We start from the raw sequence: 26,373 nt of genomic DNA on the forward strand, positions 1-26,373 counted from the left end.
GAGGTTCTATTCCTACAGCATATACATTTGTATGCTGCAGTCCTCAGGATGTCCTCCTTTGGATGAGATGCCTAATAACTATGAACCTGTTTTTCAGCTTGTCATCCATTTTCTATTGCAATATACCAGCTTACCATTTTTTTAATTTAACATAGGCAATTTATTCTTTGACGGCAACAGGCACTGAATTTGTGGATGAAACACTGAAATATACAGTTGTTTTCTAGCAACAACATCTTCATTAGTTTCAGATATCTTTAATGTGGAATTATTCAGATTACTTTTACTTCAGCAGAGTCACTCAAACAAGTGCTGCTGTATAATACAAGGGATATAATTCAATTATATATTATAATTAATACAATCAGGTAAATCAAATAACTTTTGCATGGCCCTAACGGTGTGCAAGGAGCCTATTGTTGAAAACAGTTCAAAGGTAAATAACCTGCCACTGGCCAGATGCATTTTCTTTGAATGTGGGTTTCAATGCTGTTTCATTGAATGTGAGTTTCAAAAGTAGAGAAGCTTTAATGCCAAGTCTGTTTTCATTGTAAGACCTTTGTTTAGGTTTAGTAAATGTCTCAGTGTTTGGGCTATAATGTTTGAAATAAAAGTTGTAAATGCCTATTGCTTGAAAACAGTTCAAAGGTAAATAACCTGCCACTGGCCAGATGCATTTTCTTTGAATGTGGGTTTCAATGCTGTTTCATTGAATGTGAGTTTCAAAAGTAGAGAAGCTTTAATGCCAAGTCTGTTTTCATTGTAAGACTATTGCTTTGTTTAGGTTTAGTAAATGTCTCAGTGTTTGGGCTATAATGTTTGAAATAAAAGTTGTAAATTAAATCCAACTGCCTGTAATCATTGTAGAACTAAAGCATAAAACAGTATGCACACAGATTTGAACAGTGTCTACAGTAAATGGGGAGAAATAGCCAAGTAATGGGACACTGGAATGGCTGTGTGGGAGGGGCTTGGGGTGGGTGGACTTGGGCGGGGCTGTGTTGACAGGGGGCGGGGTGAGCTATGTGGGTGGGGCTCTGGGTTTGCACCCCCCTGCAAAAAATCCTGCGGGCTCCCTTGGTCAGGAACCTATCCCAACCTAGCCAAGCTGGAAATGTGGGACTCTGGTTCACTGAAGGACAGGAGACAGGAGGAGTAACTTGGCCAAGAACCAAAACTTACAAAACTGCTCTTTGCAAATTCTATTTTTATCTCAGTAATTTGTTGATGATTTTGCAAACTTCTTTCAAGAATGTCTAGTATGTGAATAGGAAAAACATTTGTAAAACTCAATGCAGACTGTTCAATGATACTTAATCTGCAGACTTGGCTATATGTTTCAGGTATCCCATTATAAGTAAATGAAAGTATAGTTTGACAACATATGGATGAGCACCTTTACATTACAATCTGTGCTCTCACAATATATTACAGGGCAGATTTACATTTGCAAAGAAAACAGGTCTTGTCTGGATGTCTGCCTCCATGACGGCATTCAGGGATAAAAAATAAATAAATAAAATAAAATAAAAGTGTAGTAATTAATGAAAAAATTAAAAATATATCTTTTTTTCATCTTTTGCACATAGTCATGGATTATGTGTTTCAGCTACATTGCTTCTGGCTATTTCAGAAGACGTAAAGGGAACAGCGAGTGAGTGATGAGTCAGGCTGTCATTCTTTAGGTGAGAGAGGAAGTCATAGTATACAAAATAGAGCAGAGATATTCTACATCTGTGTCTGCATTTCTTACTGTCATTATATCTGTGCATAAACGTTAACCAGGAGATAACTGTATAATTTAGACATTTCTGTCAAGTTATTCTGATTATTCTTTCTGCAGTGCAACAGGTAGGACATACTAGTTTTTCTTACATATATTCATCTGCTATTTGTTTGGATTCTCTTTGTTCTTTCTGTCATCATGCTTGATTTAATAAATAAAACAAACAATGAAATTTATATCGCAGGATATGTTCAGATATGCCTCAGCACACAATCATAGATTCTTTTTATTGCATTGTAAGTACACTAATTGGCATTTATAATCATAGCATGAGGGTGCTTGCAGTGTTACACTCATAACACAAGAGTGTACAGTATGTGTTTTTTTTTAAACTGTTTGCCTAATGTAATGTTAGCAAAATCTGTATGTAGGCAGTTTCAGTTTGAAGTGGTGCATTAATTTTGGACTGCTTTGGTAAAGACTGATTAAAAACTAGTATTTTTATAAATGGTATAAATGATAGAAGGTGTTCATCTTGCTTAAACAAGATGGCATTCAATGATTTTCTCTCAAGTAAAATTAAAACATCAAAGCTGTTCTACTAGCCATCATATTTTTAGTGTGACCCACTGACTTGTGCATACGCACTATTTTTGTCTCTAAACACTCTTTGCAGATGGCTTGAAGACAGTTTAGGACATTTGTCTTTGTGTCAGTATTTTTAAAGTACATTAAGGAAAAATGTCTGTTAAAAAGTGAAATTGATATGCATAACCCAGTATTTTGTCAATCAGCCATCTCACTGCCCAATCTCATAATGCCTCCTCAGATATGTAAACCCATAAATATTATGATTATTTGGTTATTGGATATCTAATTTATTTTATTTATTTTATTTATTTATTTTATTTTACATTTGTTAACCGGGAAAAAAAATCCAACTGGACCTGGTCCATTTTCAGTGGATGCCTGGGGAGAAAATCTCCACGTTTGACAAGAAGAAAACAAAACAAGAACAATACAATATGAAATAAGTATAAAAAATACAAATGTTTACAGGTAGACATATACAAGAATCTATCACAATAACTCATATAGGGTTACATGAATATAATAATATCTTACAATATCTGTAGACAAAATATTACAAAAGAATGGTAGTGACTACATTTGCTATTTTAAATGACTGTTTACATTTCCTAGTGAGTGTACACTGAAGCAGGTAGCAAGCCAGTGTGGCTTAATTGGAAGTGAGTATATGTAAGTGTGCAAGCGCAGGTGTATATGATGTTAAGAGTACTGACGAGGAAGAGCGAAGATATACTAATTTTCAAGTAATACATGGACAGATCCAAGTTTTCCTGAGATGTGGTTTTAGTAGTCTTTTTAAAGTTAAAGTTTGTTGTTGCAGAGGATAGTAATAAGCAAGTACTACGTTTTGATATCTACTTATATGGGCACCATAACCATGATGGTTTTTACAGACATTTGTTTAGCTAGATTGTCAGGAACCCAGAGAATTTAGCACTCATCCCCTCAACCCTCCCCCCAAAAAATCCCACAAATAATATAATCAAATTTAGGAGAACTGCATACCTCAACACTATACCTCACTATGAGGCACATTCCACAATTTGAATCTTAAAGTTCCTCCCAAATTCACATGAAAAGGTTTGTCACACACACACATTGTTATTTTGCAATACCACTGTCAAATAATACTAACTTGCGTTCGTTCATCAAAATATCTCTTTCTCACAGTATAGAATAACACATTTTAATCACACTGTAAGCTTCCTAGGTGAAGTTGCCTCCACATAATCAGCTGTAGCATTCTAGATTTTAGAGACAGAAGGTTTGGCGTAGTCCATGGGTTTCTCGCGTTTAACAAATCAAACTAAAAAAAATACGTCTATAGTGTGTAGACTGCTGCTAGGAGCTTCTTGCTAATTTTGAATACTCCGCTCCTATTTACATTTTTAGTTCCAAAATTGTAAGATTTGCAAAACCATAGTAAATTTTAAAACACAGTGAACAATATCGGTCTTTAAGCAGGTGCAGCTGCTTTCCTGATCGGTAATCACCACAAATCTGCTCCAGTGCCCACAGCTCTCAGCTGTACCTGGTTCGGGCTCAACATTTGGCTGTTCCTTCCTAAAACAGGCGATTTGGGGAGGAAACAGAATTATGCTGAAAGTTGTAGATTTTTAAGAAAAACGCATGTTGTCGCGTTCTGCCGACGTGTCAAGTTAACAGTTCTGGCATCCCTGATTATTTCTTAATATTATATTGGAGGCAGGGATTGATGGAATGCTTTTCCAAGTACAACTGCGCGCTTAAAGACAGATGGGAGCTGCTCAGCGCACACCAGCTGGCGCTCCCGAACTACATGCGGCTCAGGTAGCAACCCTTCATGCTCTGCCTCTGCTGCAGCTCTTCCCTTGGCCCAAGGCACCCTGTCCTTCGTAACACGGATCATCATGGAGGATAATTAGGCGTGTTTTAAAATCTTGTCTGATGCACCACAGATTATTGTGTAGAAAAATCAAGAGTGTTTAAAGCTTTATTTATTTTAGCTTCCAAAGACTCCCTTTGCGGAAAAGGTGTATGAGGTCTGTGAAAAAATCCTAACAACTTTTTACATCTGTATTACTTTCTTTTTTCTAGTTTGGCTCTGTGAAATGTGTTCTTTATTGTAGTATGCCCCCCACCCATCGGAAAATTTGTCACTACACAAGTAAAGGATTTGTGTCAGCATGCATTTTAAATATATGATTTCTGAACCTCAAATGTATGGTTAGCATTTGGTAACTTCCATCCTCAGTGATTCGCCAGAAAACCACAAATGTTACAAGAAACAAACGAAAAATACGAAGCAAAACTCGGGACCGTTTTGAGAGGTATGCGTGCAGCCTTCTAAATGTTTTGAGAGTAATATTTAAACACCATTTTAAGTGTTTGAGAGTATAAACTATCGCCACGATTTTGCCCTTTACTCGTTCATTATTTGTCATCCAGAATTGTTGTGCAAAGTAGTTGAGGTATAGTTGTACAGGTATGATTACGGGTGCGTATTTCAGCAAATAATAATAATAAAAGCGCATTGCCTTAACACATAACACTGAAAGTTCCGCTTTTTTCCTGCACTTCTAGTTGCTTATCTATATGTGCAGGATTTAACACGTATCGGTTTACCTGGCAGTGTCAGCACTGACTAGATTATGGTCACTTGGTCAGTTGGCATAACAGTAGGCAAGGGAAAGGGAATATGATTTTTTCCCTTTATTTGTATTTTGCCATTTGTTAACGTAGGTGCCCTTTTTGAGCGGAAAACCGTACATCCAGAAAAAAAAAAACGCTACATACAAAAAGCATAGTAAAAGACGGCAAATTGAGGAATAAGAGCATAATATAATAAGGTTGATTTTTTTAATAATCAATTTTTATTGAATTTTATAAAATATTACATTTTTACATTTAATATAACAAGTTCAAAACAATATGTGTAACAATAACTATATGCAATATACAATGCCCATAACACGTGTAATGACCTACTATAGTTACATTATATCTAATAATTTTTTTAAGTTTTAACCAATATATTTTCTTGTCATTCTAAAGGACCACTGCGGGCAAATGATGAAGAAAACATATTTTTTATCTTGTAATGATTTACTACACCTCCCAAAGTTGCCTTCAGCAAAATTTTTGTTTTTTACTCTTGTCTGCCCTCATGGGGGCAGACATGGTGATTCCTTTGGAAAGCTAAATCTGTCCTATAATGCAGACTGTGAGGACAAATAGCCCTACCATTTGTTGTCAGACTAGACTTCCATTCACTTACAATGGAACTCCTGAAAAAAACTGCCAAGTTTGAGAGTCTGCAGCTCATGTGTCATTGACTGGTATGCGTTGCATTTTACAAATGTTGTTCCTACTGATGTACTACACATTCACTGAAAGAAACTTGCAAAAGTGTCAACAAATTACTGAGATAAAAAAGACTTTTCACAAGGAGCAGTTTTGCAAGTTTCAGTTCCTGGCCAGGTTACTCCTCCCATCTCTCCTCCTTCAGTGGGCTACAGTCTCACATTTCCAGCTTTGCTAGATTCAACTATTTAGTCAGCTTTGCAAGACAATAGAAATAAAAAAAAAATAGCCTGGTGTGCCACTAAAACTGTTCGCTTGTATGTCTCTTCACTTCTGAATAGCAATTCCCAAGAATAAAAAAAAAAAAGCAAACTCATCAGTCCAGAGTTTAGGCTAGTCTATCCATTTTTTAAAATGTGTACAGTAAAATATTCAACTTTATTAACCATATCTGTTATATATTATATTTTACTTATCCAGGAACATATATAACTCATTTATTCTAACATAGCTTTAACTTATTCATATAATACCTGGTTAATGTTTGTGTATTGTTACTCTGCATATTTTACATGGTATATATAGGGGCAGAGAATAGATAGTTTTATAGGGTCAATTGAATGACAGCTATCTTGTTCAATTTAGTTTTGTATATATGTATAGTTTTACTAAAAACAGTTTTAGTCCTTTTTAGGACTACATTTAAGTTTGTTATAATTATCTTATTGATTGTGTTAACCAAAACCACTTATTTGATTCATCTATATATTCCTTCTTTAGTATGGGGTGGGTGGTTAGGCACCGGGGTATCTGGGAAGGAATATTATAGGATCTTTATAACAATTTTTTTGGGAGCCATCAAGTTACAATATAATAATTATAAGGGACCAAGATATATAGTTATTATTACATTTTGTCAAACCTTAGACAAATTTTATATATCTATTTTTATTTAAGAGAATGACCTTAAATATTGACTCATGGAATGTGAGAGGATTACATAATAAAAACAAGAGATCCTTATTATTTCATCTTTTATTTAAATCCCAGGCTAATATTTGCTTCCTGCAAGAGACACATTTAACTAGAGAAGACTTTGATAAAGAAAAAAACAAAAAATGGATCAAAATGATAGTAGCAGCTGGTAATAGTTCAAAATCAAGAGGGGTGGCCATTATAATAAAAAACAATTTTCAGGGAACTATTTCTGACGTGAAACATGATGTAAATGGAAGATGGTGTTATATTATCTCCTGTTTTCATAACATTGACAAACCAATCATATTTTTTAACCTTTATGGTCCTTGTGAACAACAACATATTTTCTTTTTGCAGATTTATAATATTCTCTCTTCTTTTAAAGACCACTATTTTATTTTAGGGGGGGATTGGAATGCTATCATTAATCCTGACACTGACCGCACTAGTAGATCCCCCTCGTATAATTTCCAAGCATCCATTGCTCTGGAAGAAATAATAATGGACCTTAGCCTTATAGACCCTATTTCTCTCATAAGATATTATGACAGAAAGGATATCTTTACATACTACTCAAAATGTTATAGGACATGGTCAAGATTGGATTTTTTCCTTATTTCTAACTCTCTTACACATAGGAAAATTGATTATTCCCTTGAGCCCAGATTTTTTTCTGACCACTCTAGAATATCTCTTGGGATTAGTTTGACTTCAAATACATTAGGTGCATCTTCATATAATAGTTGGTCATTGAATAACAATTTACTCTCAAACGAAATTATACATAAATTAATAACTGAAACAATAAAGGAAACATATCTTAATTTAGACACATCAGATATTCCATTAGACATACAATGGGCTGCATGTAAAGCTACCCTTAGAGGTATATTAATTAATAAGGCATCATATCTTAAAAAACAATATAGAAACAAAGAATTGCAGTTAAAATTAAAAATTCAAACCTTGGAAAATCAATATAGATTGAGTCCTAATTCCTCCTCATATGAACTATTATTAAATTCCCAAAAAGAATTATTGCTTTTACATCAACATAATCTTACTATATCAGAGCAAAGGCTCTTAGCTACATATTCTGAATGGGCACAGGTTCCTTCTAAAGTGTTAGCTAGAATAGTTAAAGGTAATCAAACTCTTCCTAGAATTTTGTCATTACAATATAATAACAAGATTTACAATACTGATCTGGAAATCATGCAGCTTTTTACATCATTGTTCTCAGAGATATACTCTAAGGAAAATAAACCTAGGGTTAAACAGCACATAATGAACTTTGCATCCTCTATTAAATTTCCTAGGTTAAATGAACAACAAAAGAATGCACTCTCTGCCCCATTGACTATTAAAGAAATATCGGAAGCCATTGGTAGGCTCAAGACTAGTAAATCTCCGGGTCCAGATGGTTTCACGCCTGAATTTTTTAAAACTTACACATCTGTGCTTACACCCCTTCTTCTGGAAATTTTCAACTACATAATGATTTATGGTATATCGGACTTGCACTGGAACACCTCAAAAACCATTTTAATTTTGAAAAATAACAAAGAAAAAACTGATCCTAACAATTATAGACCTATTTCTTTGATTAACATCGATATTAAAATCTTAGCTTCTTTACTTGCTTATAGACTGAAAAATGTTTTACCATTGTTGATTTCTTCGGAGCAGGTGGGCTTTATGTCACATAGACATTCATGGGATAATACCTTGACAATTGATTCTCTTATACACTTTGCTAAAAATGACTCAAATCCGCTGTATGCACTGATCCTTGACGCCGCTAAGGCTTTTGATAGGGTTAATTGGGATTTTCTTTTTCACATTATGTCCTGCTTCAATATACCAACTACCTATATAGACTTCATTAAAATTGTATATAAAAATTCCTCTACCTTTCTATACATTAATAGGAAAGTATCCAAAAGCATAAAGATCATCAATGGTACAAAGCAAAGATGCCCATTATCTCCTTTTTTATTTAATTTATATATAGAGCCTTTATTATTATATATAGCACAAAATACCTTTCATAAGATTCCTAAAATTCTTAACACTAAAATATGTTTATTGGCTTTTGCAGATGATCTTGTGATATATTTCCAAACACCTTGCTCAGACCTTTCAAAATTAATTGGTTCTATTGACAGATTTTCAGAGGCCTCAGGCTATCAGATTAACACTCAAAAAACACACATTTTTCCCATAAATCCACTCGCCCACAAATCATACTTATTTCCAGACTCCGCTTTCCGGATAGTCCAGAACTTTAAATATTTGGGGATTCTTATAAATCATAATGGTCTCTCCACATTTCAAAATAATTTAGCTAGAGTATGGTCGTCTATAATACTTGATTTGAATAGATGGGAATTGCTAAATTTATCACTTCTATCAAAAGCAGCAATAATTAAAATGAATATACTCCCCAGATTGCTATTTCAATTCAATGCTGTGGATCAGTTAATTCCAAAATCTTTTTTTTCAAAAATTAATAAAGTACTGGCTAGCTTCTTATGGTTTCCCAAATCAGTAAGAATTTCTTACATTAATTTAATTTCTCCTAAAAGTAGGGGAGGACTTGGTCTTCCAAACTTTCATCTCTATTATTTGATTATCTCGGCTAATAAACTATTATCTATTTTGAATATTAATACTGAGAGGTATAATCAGCACCCTATTTGGACAAAATTATGGTACCAGCACATTCTAACTAAAAATATTAACCCACTAGCTCTTTCTTTTCTTTCATTAGGTGTCATAAATAGTTTAAAAATTCCTAACTCTTTAAAACAAAAAATCAGTGCTTTTCAAGAACTGTTAAAACTCGTCAATTTAGACAATATATTTCAATTAATGCAACCTCTTCACCTAAACCCTAATATTAATTTAGACAACATACCTATTAATCTTTCAAATTTTCCCCTGATCAAGGATCTTACTGTTTGGGATCTGATGCAATACAAAAATGAAACTCTCACTAATATACGCAAAACTCTTAAGGTTAATGCTAAATATATAACTATTTTACGTCAACTGAGAGATATTGTCAATGGAAAGTTTCTTCACACCAAAATAGACAACACAGATCTCACTAATTATAAGGTGGTTATACAAATCCTTACACTTCCAGAGAAAATGTTATCTAAATCTTGTAATCTTATAAATCAGATAACTCATAATACAGCTTGCCTCTTTTCTAATTATTGGGACAAACACAATTCTCATATATCTATAAAACAGAAACTCTCAGCTATTAAAAATACACTGGAATACTCGCCTTTCAAAAAACTCTTTTACACTCAACTAATGATTAATAATAATGCATATTTCACTCCTTCTAAACTTAACAAATTTGATGCCAATAAGCCGGCCTCATGTTCTTGTTGTTCTCACCCTAATGCAGATCTTCTACATATTTTATGGTCTTGTCACCACTCACACAAACTTTGGACTTCCCTAAAAGTCCGTTTACAGAAAATGGGATATCATAAATCCACCCTATCCTGGGAGATTGCAATATTACACATACCCAATATTTACCTCTCCAAATTGGATACACAAGTGCTAATCTACATATGTTCACTTATAAAACTCTACATCACCCAAAATTGGTTAGATCGTACTAAACTGAATTGGAATAATTTTAAAACCCTAGCCTGTACATATATTAGTGCGCAGAAAACATTAGTGAAAAGTCCCAAGAAGTTGGCTCATATCAACAAAGCTGTAGAAAAGGTGTTACATATTATTAATAGTGAATAGTTGGCTACTCTCCTTTTGGGATTCATAGACCCCAGTCTCCTTTATATCCTCATACCTGCTCTCTTTTAGATCTATACCTACTTTGATATATTCCTTGGTTAACACTTGTATATGATGTATATAGTTATTGTATGTTCTCAGATAGTATCGAGATAAAACATTTATCATACAAAAGCTGTGTTATCATAATTATCTCCTAACTTTTCACTCTTTCAATATGTATTTTAATTTAGTTTTGTTGTTGTATTCTTATTTCAATATTTTAAAATTCAATAAAAAGTTTTTTGAAAAAAAAAAATATTCAACTTGTTCATGGGTTCATAGGTTCATAGGTTCATACTAGGCTATCTGCCCTAGGGCATTTATAAGCCTAGCCAGAATGTGTTTGGCTTTCGCCACCCATTTTAAATTAATTTTGCTATGCCCTTTTTTTGAGGTTAGTATACTGTGTCTCTGTCTAACAGTGACACAGAAGTCATACCTGGGGTAAACCTACGATCTCCCATCCACTCATCAAGATTCCTCTTGAAGAGAGTCAATGAGGGACTCTGCCTAACCTGGACTGGGATTTTATTCCAGAGTGAAGGGAGCCTCTGGGTTATGAATCTGTCCCTCCAGCATGTCCTATTTATTTCACTGCTGAGGTTCAAGTCTCTTGAGCGTGTAGCTCAATAGGATATGGATTTTCTGAGGTGCAGCATGTCCATTAATTCTGTGTTGGACATGGCTTTATACGTCAGGCACAGATCGCCTCTGAACAGGCGGTATGCCATTGAGTAGAGCTGGAGTTTCTTTAACCGGGCAGCATATGGCATCTGTTTGAGCCCTTTGATCCTCTTGGTGAGGTACTTTTGGGGTCTTTCCAGTTGCTGCAGGTGTCTGGTAAGGTACATCCCAAAAGGGGCATTGTACTCAATTATGGGCCTGATGAGGGATGAGTAAAGAGGCACGATGACCTCCCCTGATCTAGATGTGAATCCCTTCATGATTAGGTGGGCTATATAAAATGTTTTTCTAACCACTTTGGCCATGTGGTTGTCAAATGAGAGATTGCTATCAACTTGGGTCCCCAGGTCCCTAATTACTTCTTCTGTACTTAATGGATTACCACCTATGTGGTAATTTGTGGCACTTTGTTTTTGCCAAAGGGATGACTATACACTTTTTGGCATTTAGCTTGAGGCCATGGCTCTGGCACCAGTTGTCTGTTTCTATGAGGCCCTTTTGGAGGATGCTTGTGTCGGCTGGAGAGTCGATTATGGCACCCAGTTTGCAGTCATCTGCGAACTTGGTCAGCCACAGTCCTTCCGTGTTGGCCTGTACCTCCGAGAAATATATACTGAACAAGAGAGGTCCCAGGACTGAGCCTTGTGGGACGCCACTTGTAACTGGTTTGGAGTCTGACATGGCTCCAGCAATTCTAACCATGTGGGTTCTGTCCTTGAGCCAGTTTGCAACCCATCTAGTGACATAGGGGTTTATATTTAAGCTGGTGAGCTTATCTATAATGCCCGAGTGGGGTATTGTATCGAAGGCTTTTGCGAGGTCCAGGTAGGCTGTGTGGACCACCTTCCCCTCGTCAATGGCCTTGGTGACGGTTTCAAAGAAATCAACCAGGTTTAAGAGGCAGGATCTGCCCTTAACAAAGCCGAACTTTGAAGGATCCAGTGTCTGTAGGTCCCCAATATCTTTATTTATGAGGTCCATGATGATCCTTTCCATAGCTTTGCAGACCAAGCTAGTCAGGCTTATGGGGAGATAGTTTCCAGGATCCGTTGAGGCATCACCTTTGTGGAGAGGGACCACAGTTGCTGTATGCCACTCTTTGGGTACATATCCTGTAGTAAGGCTGAGATTGAACAGTAGTTTTATGTTTGGATTTAGCTCTTCTTGGAGTTCATGTAGGACGCAGCCCAGGACACCGTCTGGTCCCATTGATGCTGTGTTTTTTGCTTTGGAGAGGGCGGCTCTTACCTGAGCATCCGAGATGTCAGGGGGGCAGCACTCTGCTGGAATAGATATTTGCCCTTTTGGTGGGGAGGGGGGGGAGATGTTTGTGCTGAACCTGTCAGCTAGGATGTTGGCAATGTCTGTGGGTTCAGTGTATTTTTTGTCATTTTGGACTAATTCTGAGCATATCTGGGAATTACCACCCAGGTTCCTAACATAACTAAAGAAAGCCTTGTGATTATCCTTAGTGTCCTGTGCAATTTTTCTCTCGAAGCTGGCCTTAGACGATTTTATGAGTGCCCATAGTTTTTTGCTAATACTGATCAGAGATGCCTTCCCTTTTTGGAATTTTGCTCTATCATTTAGTAGCTTCCTCCTTCTATTGTATAGCTTGTTTATGGCTGGGGTCCACCAGACAGGACGTCTGCCTTTGGAGGATTGGGTCTTGGTTTTATTTGGGATCGCATGATCCATGCATTCCTGAAGGTGTTCATAGAATGCGTTTATAAAGGATTCTGCGGTCTGGGCCGTATTTTCCACAGGCCCCGGGGGCTTTGAAGGATTGTAATGCATTTTGGCTGCTGATGTGGTTATCTTTACATAGTTATTCTCTCATAGTATAAGCTGAACTTATGGTATTTAATGATAAATTTTACAACAATTCTCAGTTTCTTAACAATGGCCTCCCAAGCCTCTGATGTGACCTAGTACTTTCTTACTATTGCTTTATGTAGTTTGTCTTAGTTGTATATTTGTAGTGCGTTTCTCATCCTCTCAGCAACAGACTCCTGGAGAAGCATATACGTGTATAGAAAGAGTACCAGCAGCTGTAGCAGTGATACCACACTCCAAAACAATGCACTCATAAATAGTACTGACAAACACAAGGGAATGTATATGTCTGAATCAAGCAGTGATGAAATTGCTAGGGACTTCACTGAGCAAAATGTTACTCTTAATTTCTCCATTTCATAATGCATAACATTCGCACCACACTTGCAAAGGCACATCTCCACCATCCACAAAGACAGGAACCCACACCCACACACCCACACAACTGCTACGGTTTCTCCCTTCAGTTATTGCAAGCCAAGAACAACACTATTTAATAAGGATACCTACCAGACAAGTCTGCATAGCACACTTGCTCTACCTGCATCATCGCAGCTCGGGCCCCCCCCCCAGCAACTGCAACATTGCCAGATATAACCACTGCTACAGTCCGGTTTCTCCCTACAGTTACTGCAAGCCAAGAATAACACTTTTTAATAAAGATACCTACCAGACAAGTCTGCATAGCACACTTGGTCTACCTGCATCGTTGCAGCTCGGTCCCCCCCCCTAGCAACTGCAACATTGCCAGATAAAACCACTGCTATGGCCCGGTTTCTCCCTACAGTTATTGCAAGCCAAGAATAACACTTTTTTTTAATAAAGATACCTACCAGACAAGTCTGCATAGTGCATCATCGCAGATTGGGCCCCCCCCCAGCAACTACAACATTGCCAGATAAAACCACTGCTATGGTCCGGTTTCCCCCTACCATTATTGCAAGCAAAGAATAACACTTTTTAATAAGGATACCTACCAGACAAGTCTGCATAGCACACTTGGTCTACCTGCATCATCGCAGCTCGGTTGCCCCCCCCCCCCAGCAACTGCAACATTGCCAGATAAAACCAGTGTTACAGTCCGGTTTCTCAATACAGTTATTGCAAGCCAAGAATAACACTTTTTAATAAAGATACCTACCAGACAAGTCTACATTGCGCATCATTGCAGCCTGGGACCCCCCCAGCAACTGCAACATTGCCAGATAAAACCACTGCTATGGTCCGGTTTCTCCCTACCATTATTGCAAGCCAAGAATAACACTTTTTAATAAGGATACCTACCAGACAAGTCTGCATAGCGCACTTTGTCTACCTGCATCATCGCAGCTTGGGTCCCCCCCCCCCCCAGCAACTGCAACATTGCCAGATAAAACCACTGCTACTGTCCGGTTTCTCCCTCCAGTTATTGCAAGCCAAGAATAACACTTTTTAATAAAGATACCTACCAGACAAGTTTGCATAGTGCATCATCGCAGCTTGCCCCCCCCCCCAGCAACTGCAACATTGCCAGATAAAACTACTGCTACAGTCTGGTTTCTCCCTACAGTTATTGCAAGCCAAGAATAACACTTTTTAATAAAGGATACTTACCAGACAAGTCTGCATAGGTGGCTGGATATTTACAGATCTTGTTATTATCAGATGTGGTCCTTAACAGTTATGTTTTAAACATTGTGACTGGCTATTTACATTTCCTTTTACAACACATTTGTTACTTTTACTAATTATATTTTAAACATTGTTTTGGCCAGCATGCACACCTGCAAGGCCTCCCCAGGAAACTATAGCTTTGTCTGTTGGCACTGGGTGTCATAACTTAACAATATACTTGCTGTATCTTGTTCCAAATAGATCTGCCTCCACACTGAATACTTGTAAAGTAAGGCAAGTACCATTTACTTGGTGTATTTTGTCCCCCAGATAGATTTACCTTCCTTTGTATTACTTGCACACCAAGGCCTTAAAGTAGTGTTTCTGCAACTAACTGCTTACACTCCTAATTTCCTGCTTCGACCTCTTCCTTGCTTACACTTACATTACAGCTCCAACGCTTCCACTTCTTATGCTGATTACTTTCCTTTGCAGTCTTCTGTGAGGGGGCGGGACAGATCTCTACTGGCTTTTTCTGGTTATACCTTCCGACATTTTGTATCTCCCTCCTCTAACGTCCTCCTCTCCGATACACATTAACTAGTCTATATTAGTGGGTCTCCTTGAGCGGCGCCCTTTTGAAAGTTATCTTTTGGCCTGCTTGTGGTGAGGAAGCTTCCCCAGACCTTTTTCAGTGTGACTGCATCAGTATAAGTAAATTAAACTAGTACAATACAGCCAAACAGACATATTTGGTGTAAACAGAAACAAGTAGAATGATACATTTGGTGTACAAAGAAAAGAAACAAGTAAGCCCATTGATATAATTGGAGTTAGTGTTACCTCCTCTGCGCTCGGGCTCACTCTGCTCCCCTCCCTGCTTCCTATTCCCACCCACCCCCCACTAGTGCTACATTTCAACTGAACTTAGCCATGCTCATCATGCTAACCACCAATCACTGAATCTGCCCCACCCCTGTACCCATTTCCTTCTCTTCCACTATTCCATATCCTGTAAAGCACAATCTTCCATCTAACTACCTTACAATCACAAACAACACCTCTCATCATCCACCACACCCATCCCATCCCAAGAAGATCTCTCACTCATGACCAAACCATGCCCAAACTACCCAAACCCACATACATACACCTCTTACTATTGCTCCTAGGTGTACCCACACTCCCACTGCTAACTTCTATCACCAACCACCAAAAACAACTTAATTTTATCCATATACCAAGAAAAACTACTTCCACTGACATTATTACAACACACCCTTTTACTCAACTAGTCCCACATCACTACCAAACCTTCTTTATTCACCACTATGCACACAGATCACAGCCATCACACTACCAGTCTCAAACAACTATAAAGAATTTTAAGACCTTAAACAAACTACTCAAACTCTATTTTTACCTCAGAACTTACCTCATTAGCTGCAGTGATATACACCCAAACCCAGGCCCTGAAAATCTAGGAGCCCCAACCTGAATGATACCCTACTCCACCGAGACAAATCCACGCTCCTCATTTTAAATTTAAATGTTAAGTATACTAAACAAAGTCCACGGCCTTCATGCACTACTCTCCTTTTATCAACCTGAGATAGTCATACTAACAGAGACTTGGCTTAAACCAGGCAACCACAACAATGAAATCACTCCACCAGGTTACAATATAATTCATAGTGATAGAATAGGTAAAAAAAATGGGGGGTGTTGCTGTAGTGTATAAATCTCACATCATCCTTGAGAAAGTAGACATAACAACCCTAGACCTCATAAAGATGAACACACTCTAACAAAACTAAAACTTAATGCTAATAAACGCATCAACATCATAGGGTGCTACATCCCTCCAGGCAACAATATCCCCATTACAGAAAAACTCCTAGAATGGATATCTAACTCCCTCCCCCAGGAAAGCATAGTATTAGGAGACCTTAATACTGACTGGCAAAACTGTTCCATTCATAAGCCACTCTCCCATATTAACCTACATGGCCTAACCCAACTCATCACTTCCCCCCACAAGAACAGACAAGAGAACCAAACATCAATCCACTCTAGATTGGATACTCATCCCACCCATCACTGATATCCCTAGCAGGGTGTCTACCAGACACCAAGTAATTACCAAGCCACATTCTTACTCAGATCAAAATCACCACAACTGACCCAAATATCTACATGCCTAATTAGAAACAAAAAACACTTTAACTGCTTCAACTTTATAAACGACCTAAAAATGTGCAACTGGGCCCCCCTTAAAAACCTACCTCTTGATGAAGCTGTAGTATATTTTAATACTACCTTCTTAAACACCCTTAATCATCATGCCCCCTCCAGAACAACAAGAGTTAAAACTAAATGTGCCCCCTGGTTAGCCCCAGACACAAAATCCCTCCTCAAAAAAAGAAACAAGGCCTGGACCAACTACCTAAACAGTAAACCCCAATTGAACAAACAAATATATGTTGAATTACATAACAAAGCCAAAAAACTCACCAAAACAGACAAAACATCTTGCTACCAAAAGTTAAAGGATACGCACAGGAACAACCCACAAAAATTCTGGGCAGCAATGAACTCTATTCTACAACCAGGTAAAACAACTACCCCAACCTCAAAAATAGATGATAACCAAGAAGACATCCCCACACAATTTAATAAATACTTTACGGAAACCATCCACCCCCTTACAAACAACCAACCCTATGACAACATCTCCATCCCTGCAAATCCACGTCACACCCCCAACTAACAATTGCCTCAAGTTCAGATTCCACCCGGAACCAACCAAATCCATTGAAAAACTACTCTGCAAGCTCAAACCAATGTCTCTAGCTGCAGGTAAATTACCCGCTGAATACCTCCACCTGGTTGCAGAAACCATATCATATCCTGTCCCCATCCTAATTAACAGGTCCATCTCCAAGTGCATAGTATGGAAAATATCACACATCATCCCTCTACATAAAGGGGGAACCTCCCTGGAACTCAGTAACTACCGCCCTATAGCCATACTACCCCCTTTATCTAAAATTTTAGAGAGGGTAATACACAAACAACTAATGAAATATCTCCTAGAAAATAATCTAAAAGCAACACAACAACATGTCTTTAGACCCTTCCATAGCACCTCCACCACACTAAGAGAATTCACCAACATTGTCAATACTCACAGAAACAATGGGCTCCTTCTATCTGCCACCTTCCTTGACTTGTCCAAAGCATTCAATATGGTTGACCACAATAAACTCCTTCTATCACTAGCACCTCTAAACCTTACCACCCCTGTGATCTCCTGGTTCAAAAACTACCTAGAGGGAAGGAAACAAGCTGTTATGTGGAAAAACCAACTCTCCCCCTCCCTACCAGTCTCCCTAGGAGTACTCCAAGGCTCTATCCTGAAGTCAACTCCTCGTTGGTCAGATCCAACCATAAGCTAATCACCCTAGATATCCACATCCCGCCCTCACTCCTAATTAAGGAAACCACAGTAAAAAATTTCTCCAAAGCCAACTTCATGCTTCTTAAGACAGAAGTGGCGAACTTCATGATACCCATGGAGATGGACAATACACTTATGACTGCTGAATCCTACACAAATGCACTCTACAGGCACTTACATGAGGTGTCTGGTAGACATCCTGCTAGGTATATCAGTGATGGGTGGGATACGAGTATCCAATCTAGAGTGGATTGATGTTTGGTTCTCTTGTCTGTTCTTGTGGGGAGAAGTGATGAGTTGGGTTAGGCCATGTAGGTTAATATGGGAAAGTGGCTTATGACTGGAACAGTTTTGCCAGTCAGTATTAAGGTCTCCTAATACTATGCTTTCCTGGGGGAGGGAGATAGATATCCATTCTAGGAGTTTTTCTGTAATGTGGATATTGTTGCCTGGAGGGATGTAGCACCCTATGATGTTGATGCATTTATTATCATTAAGTTTTAGTTTTGTTAGAGTGAGTTCAACTTTATGAGGTCTAGGTTTATTATGTCTACTTTCTCAAGGATGATGTGAGATTTATACACTACAGCAACACCCCCCCCTTTTTACCTATTCTATCACTACAAATTATATTGTAACCTGGTGGAGTGATTTCATTGTTGTGGTTGCCTGGTTTAAGCCAAGTCTCTGTTAGTATGACTATCTCAGGTTGATAAAAGGAGAGCAGTGCATGAAGGTCGTGGACTTTTAGTATACCTAACATTTAAATTTAAAATGAGGAGCATGGATTTGTCTCGGTGGAGTAGGGTATCATTCAGGTTGAGGGTTGGGGCTCCTAGATTTTCAGGGCCTGGGTTTGGGTGTATATCACTGCAGGTAATGAGTTAGGTTCTGTGGTAAAAATAGAGATTGAGTAGTTTGCTTAGGGTCTTAAAGTTCTTTATAGTTGTTTGAGACTGGTAGTGTGATGGCTGTGATCTGTGTGCATAGTGGTGAATAAAGAAGGTTTGGTAGTGATGTGGGACTAGTTGATTAAAAGGGTGTGTTGTAGTTATGTCAGTGGAAGTAATTTTTCTTGGTATATGGATAAAATTAAGTTGCTTTTGGTGGTTGGTGATAGAAGTTAGCAGTGGGAGTGTGGATACACCTAGGAGCAATAGTAACAGGTGTATGTATGTATGTATGTGGGTTTGGGTAGTTTGGACATGGTTTGGTTGGGTTTGGTCATGAGTGAGAGATCTGCTTGGGATGGGGTGGGTGTGGTGGATGATGAGAGGTGTTGTTTGTGATTGTAAGGTAGTTAGATGGAAGACTGTGCTTTACAGGATGTGGAATAGTGGAAGAGAAGGAAATGGGTACAGGGGTGGGGCAGATTCAGTGATTGGTGGTTAGCATGATGGGCGTGGCTAAGTTCAGTTGAAATGTAGCACTAGTGGGGGGGTGAGAATAGGAAGCAGGGAGGGGAGTGGAGTGAGCCCAAGCACAGCGGGGCTAACACTAACTCCAATTATATCAATGGGCTTACTTGTTTCTTTTCTTTGTACACCAAATGTATCGTTCCACTTGTTTCTGTTTACACCAAATGTGTCTGTTTGGCTGTATTGTACTAGTTAAATTTACTTATATTGATGCAGTCACACCGAAAAAGGTCTGGCGAAGCTTCCTCACCACAAGCAGTCCAAAAGATAACTTTCAAAAGGGCGCCGCTCAAGGAGACCCACTAATATAGGCTAGTTAATGTGCATGGGGGAGGAGGGAGTTATAGGAGGGAGATACAAAATGGGGGAAGGTAAAACCAGAAAAAGCCGGTAGAGATCTGGCCCACCCCCTTACAGAAAACTGCAAAGAAAAGTAATCAGCATAAGAAGTGGAAGCCTTGGAGCTGTAATGTAAGTGTAAGCAAGGAAGAGGTCGAAGCAGGAAATTAGGAGTGTAAGCAGTTAGTTGCAGAAACATTACTTTAAGGCCTTGGTGTGCAAGTAATACAAAGGAAGGTAAATCTATCTGGGGACAAAATACACCAAGTAAATGGTACTTGCCTTACTTTACAAGTATTCAGTGTGGAGGCAGATCTATTTGGGACAAGATACAGCAAGTATATTGTTAAGTTATGCCACCCAGTGGCAATAGACAAAGCTATAGTTGCCTAGGGGGGGGGGGAGGGGGCTGCAGGTGTGCATGCCGGCCAAAACAATGTTTAAAAAATAACTAGTAAAAGTAACAAATGTGCTGTAAAAGGAAATGTAAATAACCAGTCACAATGGTTAAAACATAACTGTTAAGGACCATATCTGCTAATAACAAGAACTGTAAATATCCAGTCACCTATGCAGAATTGTCTGGTAGGTATCCTAATTAAAAAGTGTTACTCTTGGCTTGCAATAACTGTAGAGAGAAACTGGACCGTAGCAGTGGTTTTATCTGGCAATGTTGCAGTTGCTGGGGGGGGGGACCCAAGCTGCGATGATGCAGGTAGACCAAGTGTGCTATGCAGACTTGTCTGGTAGGTATCCTTATTAAAAAGTGTTATTCTTGGCTTGCAATAACTGAAGGGAGAAACCACAGCAGTTGTGTGGGTGTGGGTTGCTGTGTTTGTGGAAGGTGGAGGTGTGCCTTTGTAAGTGTGGTGCGAATGTTATTCATTATGAAATGGAGAAATTAAGAGTAAAATTTTGCTCCGTGAAGTCCCTAGCAATTTCATCACTGCTTGATTCAGACATATACATTCCCTTGTGTTTGTCAGTACTATGTTTGAGTGCATTGTTTTGGAGTGTGGTATCACTGCTACAGCTGCTGGTACTCTTTCAATAAAAGTATATGCTTCTCCCGGAGTCTGTTGCTGAGAGGATGAGAAACACACTACAAGTATACAACTAAGACAAACTACATAAAGCAATAGTAAGAAAGTACTAGGTCACATCAGAGGCTTGGGAGGTCATTGTTAAGAAACTGAGAGTTGTTGTAAAATGTATCCTTAAATACCATAAGTTCACGTTATACTATAAGAGAATAACTATGTAAAGATAACCATGTCAGCAGCCAAAATGCATTACAAGTTGAATATTTTACTGTGCACATTTTGAAAAATGGATAGACTAGCCTAAACTCTGGACTGATGAGTTTGCTTTTTTTTTTTTTTTTTTTTTTATTCTTGGGAATTGCTATTCAGAAGTGAACAGACATACAAGGGATCAGTTTTAGTGGCACACCAGGCTATTTTTTTATTTCTATTGTTATATTAGAACACAAAAAAGGAAAAAAACTAAGGGTAATGCTGCTCAATGCCAGAAGTCTAAATCTCAAAATGCACGCACTCGAGGCCCTTCTCAGTATGGAGAACATCGATGTCTGTGCAGTGACAGAAACCTGGTTCAAGGCTCCTGAGAGCACCCCAGCACTATCAGGTTTTACCTCTTATCATGCGTTCCGGCCCCAAAAACCGGACAATACCAAGAAAGGAGGGGGGGTATCCATATTCATCAAAGACACCCACACCTCAAGACTGGTGGCAACGCACGATGCATCGGAGACCATCCAGGTGCAATTAACCATAGGCAAGACTGCTCTGCAAATTGTAGCATGTTACAGGCCACCCTCACAAACTCAGGAACCTCACATGGCCTTCCTGAAAACACTAGAGGGGATAAATGTATCACCAAACACCATCATACTAGGTGACTTCAATTACCCTAATATAGACTGGGAACACTACTCAAGCCCAAACACCCTAGCCCAAAAGTTCCTGGAATTCATAAACTCAAATGCCATGGAACAACTAGTCACCATCCCCACAAGAGGAGAAAACATACTTGATCTCATCATCACGAACATGGGAGCACAATGTTCAACACCAGAAGTATACCCCTCACTGGTGAGATCAGATCACAAACTAATCTCGCTGGAGGTCCTCATCCCACCCCCACCTGAAATAAAAAAGACCACAGTAAAGAACTTCTCGAAAGCAGACTTCACACTTCTAAAGACTAGTGTGGTCTCCTTTAAGGCCCCCGAGCCGACGGAAAACAGTACTCAAGCCGCTGAATCACTTACAAATGCCTTCTACCAGCACCTGCAGGACTGCATGGATAAGGCAATCCCAAGCAAAACAAAGACTCTTTGTACCAAAGGCAAGCGTCCACTCTGGTGGACCCCAGCCATAAACAAACTCTACAACAAAAGGAGGAAGCTACTACAAGATAGAGCAAAATCCTTAAAAGGTAAGACACCCTTGATCACTATAAGTAAAAAACTAAGAGCTCTCATAAAATCATCCAAAGCAAATTTTGAGAGAAAAATAGCTAAAGACTCAAAAGACAATCATAAGGCCTTCTTTAGCTATGTTAGAAACCTGGGAGGAAACTCCCAGATATGCTCAGAACTAGTTCAAAATGATGTGAAGATTACTGATCCTACAGACATTGCCAACATACTGGCTGACAGGTTCAGTGCAAACTTCTCTCCTCCCAAAAGGAGAGATATCTATACCAAGCGATTGCAGCCCCCCCAAACATCTCCAACACCCAAGTGAGAACTGCTCTCTCCAAAGCAAAAAACACAGCATCCATGGGACCTGATGGTGTCCCCGGCTGTGTGCTCCACGAACTCAACGAGGAATTAAACCCACAGCTAGGACAGCTGTTTAATCATAGTCTTACCTCTGGATACATACCCAGGGAGTGGCGCACTGCAACTGTGGTCCCACTTCACAAAGGCGGTGCATCCACCGACCCTGGAAATTACCGGCCCATTAGCTTGACAAGCCTTATCTGCAAAGCCATGGAGAGGATCATAATGGACCTCATAAATAAAGACATAGGGAATTTGCAGACTTTGGATCCATCCCAGTTTGGCTTTGTCAAAGGCAGATCATGCCTTCTAAACTTGGTTGACTTTTTCGAAACAGTCACCAAAGCCATTGATGAGAGAAAGGCAGTCCATACAGCCTACCTCGATATGGCGAAGGCCTTTGATACAATACCCCACTCGGGTATCATTGAAAAACTCATCAGCTTAAATGTTAACCCATACATCACAAGATGGGTTGCAAACTGGCTGAGTGACAGAACCCACAGGGTCAGAGTTGCTGGCGCCATGTCAGACTCAAAGCCTGTCACAAGTGGTGTACCACAGGGCTCAGTCCTGGGCCCACTCTTGTTTGGCATCTACTTTTCCGAAGTACAAGCAAACACAGGAGGGTTATGGCTGACAAAGTTTGCAGATGACTGCAAACTGGGCGCCATAGTAGAAAACACATCTGACACAGATATCCTTCAGAAGGGTCTCACAGAAACGGATAACTGGTGCCAGAGCCATGGCCTAAAGTTAAATGCCAAAAATGCATAGTCATACCCTTCGGGAAAAACAAGGTTACCCCTAGCTACCAAATAGGTGGCAATCCACTGAGTACAGAAGAAGTTATCAGGGACCTGGGGACCCAGGTTGATAGTAGTCTGTCATTCGACACCCATGTAGCTAAAGTAGTTAGGAAGACCTTCTACATTGCCCACCTTATCATGAAGGGATTCTCATCTAGATCAAGGGAGGTCATAGTCTCCTATACTCATCACTCATCAGACCAATGATTGAGTACAATGCCCCATTCGAATGTATCTGACCCGACACTTGCAGCAGCTGGAGAGGCCACAAAAGTTCCTCACCAAAAGGATAAAGGGTCTCAAACATCTGTCCTATGCTGCCCGACTGAAAGAACTCCAGCTCTATTCAGTCGCACCGCTTGCTCAGAGGTGACCTTTGCCTAACATACAAGGCCATGTCAAACCCAGATTTGATGAATATGCTTCACCTCAAAAATCTAGATCCGTCAGAGCCACAAGGGCGGAGACTTAAACCTCGACACGGCTATTAATAGGACGTGCTGGAGGGATAGATTCATCACCCAAAGACTCCCTATGCTGTGGAATAAAATCCCGGTATATGTGAGGCAGAGCACCTCGCTGGCCTTGTTCAAGAGAAATCTTGACCAATGGATGGGAGATCGCAGATATACCCCAGGGATTACCTCAGTGTCACTGCTCAACAGAGGCACAGCAAAATAATGGGTATAGTTCCCCATACTAAAGGGGTGGCGTAAGCCACAAAACTATGGGCTAGGCTTGTAAATGCCCTCGGGCAGATAGCCTAGTATGAACCTATGAACCTATGAACCTATGCAAAGCTGACTAAATAGTTTAATCTAGCAAAGCTGGAAATGTGAGACTGTAGCCCACTGAAGGAGGGGAGATGGGAGGAGTAACCTGGCCAGGAACTGAAACTTACAAAACTGCTCCTTGTGAAAAGTCTTTTTTATCTCAGTAATTTGTTGACACTTTTGCAAGTTTCTTTCAGTGAATGTGTAGTACATCAGTAGGAACAACATTTGTAAAACGCAGCGCATACCACTCAATGACACATGAGCTGCAGACTCTCAAACTTGGCAGTTTTTTTCAGGAGTTCCATTGTAAGTGAATGGAAGTCTAGTCTGATAACAAATGGTAGGGCTATTTGTCCTCACAGTCTGCATTATAGGACAGATTTAGCTTTCCAAAGGAATCACCATGTCTGCCCCATGAGAGCAGACAAGAGTAAAAACAAAATAAAATTAGGAATGAGTACTTATTTTGCTGAAGGCAGCTTTGGGAGGTGTAGTAAATCATGGCAAGATAAAAAATATATGTTTTCTTCATCATTTGCCCGTAGTGGTCCTTTAGAATGACAAGAAAATATCTTGGTTAAAACTTAGTTTGTAATTCCCTATGACATACAATCTTAGCTAATGCAATAAAATCTGTAAATAAAAGAATCTTTTTAGATTTCCAATTTATTGTGTTAACTTTTCTTGCTATCGCAAGTAAAGGCAAAGAAGATGTACTTGAGTATCTGGAATACATGCAGGTATCTGGGTATTAAATAATAACAGTGAATCTGAGATTGTGCACTTATCTGACCACGATGCTTTTATGGGCACTAGCTCAGATTTTTTGTTAGAGGAGTTTGTTTACATTTTAGTACTCTGTAAGTCACATGATCAGCTAGAGACAAGGATTTCAAATATAGCAATAACCCACGCCTGGGTGTGGGTAATGCTGGATTTACCCATGGTTGGTGTGGTTTGGTCATGAGGGCGAAGCCCGAGTGGCCAAACAAAGCCAACCGTGGGTAAATCCAGCATTACCCACACCCAGAAGGAGGTTATTGCTATTATACAATGACATTATTTAAGAAAAAAAATAATTACTTTTCTTAAATAATGGCATTGTATAATGCCTCCTTGCTGCCCTTCCGCAGCTGTCTGGTATTCTGTGGCAGTTCTGATGTACTGCGCATGTGTATGCCTACACAGTACATCAGAGCTGTGGGGAAAAGCAACGGAGAAAGCAAGATCTCCATTGCTTTTTACAAACTGTTTCGCTATGTTAAATGGGTTTAACATAGCGAGACAGCTATAAAAAAAGTAACGGAGAATCTCCGTTGCTTTTTTTAAAGCTGTCTCGCTATGTTAAACCCATTTAACATAGCACAACAGTTTTGAAAAAGGCAACGGAGAAAGCAAGATCTCCGTTGCGTTTTGCAAACTGTCTCCCTATGTTAAAGGAGTTTAACATATCGAGACAGCTTTAAAAAAAGCAACTGAGAATCTCCGTTGCTTTTTTTAAAGCTGTCTCGCTATGTTAAACATGTTTAACATAGCTAGACAGTGTGAAGCAATGGAGATCTTGTGTTCTCTGTTGCTGTAAAAAAAGAGTTATAGTAATGGAAAAAGTCCAGGCGACTTGACCTTTTTCCATTACTATAACTCTGATTTACAACGTGCATGCTGGCCAATCAGCATGCACGTTTTTGAATATTAATGGGGGGTCGTTGTATAATAGCTGTTTTAGCATACTGCAGGTCAGATTACACAAACTCTCAGTGGGGGGTTTTAGAGGAAATGCTTAGAACTTGCAGCTGCAGTTTGTCCTTTTGTATTTTCCTTCCCCCACTCATGAGCAATTACATTAGCTGAATGACTGGATTTTACTCAGCTAGAGATGCTATCTTCTTGTCAAACATAGACCTGGAGCATCTTTAGCAATGAAGTGATAGCTACTTTACTATGTACTTGTTTTTGCAAATAAGTTTTCAAGCCTAGGCAATAGTATTTTTCATGCTTGTTGCTACAAATGTTTTTCCCTCCACTATCAATTATTTTTCATACAGTGTGTTATTAGTGTTGCGCGCGTGTGTGTGTGTGTGTGTGTGTGTGTGTGTGTGTGTGTGTGTGTGTGTGTGTGTGTGTGTGTGTCTGATGATCTAGGTGCACTTTTATAGTCATACAGATTTTCCCTCATTTTACAGCACAGCATTGTTTTGGACAGTTGTGCCTTGCAAAGAAACATATTGACTAACAAATGTCCAAATA

General features: G+C 39.1%; 1 protein-coding gene across 1 annotated transcript in view; it reads left to right on the plus strand.

Annotated features, from left to right (window-relative positions):
* Positions 1-1,701: 1,701 nt before the first annotated feature.
* Positions 1,702-26,373, plus strand: part of LOC122809139 (NXPE family member 4-like) — an 820,377-nt gene continuing 795,705 nt past the window's right edge. The window contains exon 1 of the mRNA XM_044080414.1: positions 1,702-1,851. The gene's annotated coding sequence lies outside the window, so the exon portion shown is untranslated. The remainder of the gene's footprint in view (positions 1,852-26,373) is intronic.

The sequence above is a fragment of the Protopterus annectens genome, chromosome 8.part0, assembly GCF_019279795.1.
Source record: "Protopterus annectens isolate FY-2018-M chromosome 8.part0, PAN1.0, whole genome shotgun sequence".
NCBI classification, from domain to species: Eukaryota; Metazoa; Chordata; order Ceratodontiformes; family Protopteridae; genus Protopterus; species Protopterus annectens.